Source organism: Tupaia chinensis, unplaced genomic scaffold, assembly GCF_000334495.1.
Source record: "Tupaia chinensis unplaced genomic scaffold, TupChi_1.0 Scaffold149964_2, whole genome shotgun sequence".
NCBI lineage: Eukaryota > Metazoa > Chordata > Mammalia > Scandentia > Tupaiidae > Tupaia > Tupaia belangeri.
In genome coordinates this window covers 56,569-58,946 of record NW_006209806.1, presented here as the reverse complement: position 1 = coordinate 58,946, position 2,378 = coordinate 56,569, and positions in this window count along the sequence as shown.

Here is a 2,378-nt window from a genome sequence, read left to right as displayed (position 1 = left end):
CATGTGTGCACGTGCACACACACACACGCACACACAGACACGCTGACGTACAGGCGCAGACGCGCACACGGACACACAGACACACAGACGCACACACACACGCAGACACACAGACGCACACATGCACACACAGACACGCTGACGTACAGGCACAGACGCGCACACACACGCAGACACACAGACGCACACACAGACACACAGACGCACGCAGACACACAGACGCACACACAGACACGCTGATGTACAGGCACAGACGCACACACACACGCAGACACACAGACGCACACACGCACACACAGACACGCTGACGTACAGGCACAGACGCGCACACACACGCAGACACACAGACGCACACACACACGCAGACACACAGACGCACACACACGCAGACACGCAGACACACAGACGCACACACAGACACGCTGATGTACAGGCACAGACGCACACACACACGCAGACACACAGACGCACACACGCACACACAGACACGCTGACGTACAGGCACAGACGCGCACACACACGCAGACACACAGACGCACACACACACGCAGACACACAGACGCACACACACGCAGACACGCAGACACACAGACGCACACACAGACACGCTGATGTACAGGCACAGACGCGCACACAGACGCACACACGCACACACAGACGCACAGACACACTGATGTACAGGCGCAGACACACAGAGATAGACACGCAGACACACACAGACGCACACACGCACACAGACACACACACACACTGATGTGCAGGCACAGATACACAGACACGCAGACACACACGGACGCACACACGCACACACAGACACACACACACACTGATGTGCAGGCACAGATGCGCAGACACACGCACACACGCACACACAGACACGCAGAGGTACAGGCGCAGACACGCAGAGATAGACACGCAGACACACACAGATGCACACGCACACACAGACACGCTGAGGTACAGGCACAGATGCGCACACACATGCAGACACACACAGATGCACACACGCACACACAGACATACAGACACACAGAGATATACAGAGATATACAGACACACACAGATGCACACACGCACACAGACACACACACACGCTGATGTGCAGGCACAGATGCGCACACACACGGACACACACAGACATACAGACACACACACAGACACGGTGATGTACAGGCACAGAGGCGCAGACACACGCACAGACACGCTGATGTATAGGCACACACACGCAGACACGCAGACACAGACATAGACACACACAGATATACAGACACACGCACACACACAGACACGCTGACGTACAGGCACAGAGGCGCAGACACACACGGACACACATTCAGATGCACACAGACACACTGACACACAGACACACACAGATATGCAGACATACAGACACACACGGACACACAGACACACACAGATATGCAGACATACAGACACACACATGGACACACAGACACACACACGGACACACACAGATATGCAGACATACAGACACACACACGGACACACAGACACACACACAGACACACACAGATGTGCAGACATACAGACACACACACGGACACACAGACACTCACAGATATGCAGACATACAGACACACACACGGACACACAGACACACAGAGATATGCAGACATACAGACACACACGGACACACAGACACACACAGATATACAGACATACAGACACACACGGACACACAGAATGCACACACACACAGATATACAGCGCACACACGGACACACACACACGGACACACAGATATACAGACACATGGACACACACATTCAGATGCACACAGACACACTGACATACAGACACACGGATGCACACACACACAGGCACACACTCTCGCACACACGGACGTGCGCACACACACACACACACAGATGCACGACTCCCATCTTCCTAAACTGTTGAGGCACCGTGGAGGGCGTTGTTGACAGCGGATTCGAAGACTATGGCGGAAAGGGGCCTGCCCAGAGGCCGTGGTGGGGACATTAAGCCACAGATCAGCTCAGGGGCGTGGGACATGGGGGCAGGACCCACAGCCTGCTGCCCCAGGGCGCCAGGACCCCGAGGCGCCGGTGACGAGGAGGGGGCAACACAGGAGCCTCTCCTTCACCGCAGAGGAGGAGGCAGCGGCCTGGCCTGTGGACCTCGGGGCAGGGCCGGGGAGCGGCGGGCAGGGCAGGGCAGCAGCGGAGGGCCCTGGAGTTGGGCGCTGGAGAGGGAGCTGTCCGCTATTTTAAGACACCATAGTTTTCTCCCGCGGGAAGGGACCCGGGAGGGGTGAAGAAGCGAGGTCCGGGTCTGGCTGGCCCTCCCTCCCCGCAGCCATGGCTTCCCGGGGTGGGGGGCCCGGGCTTTGGGGCCGC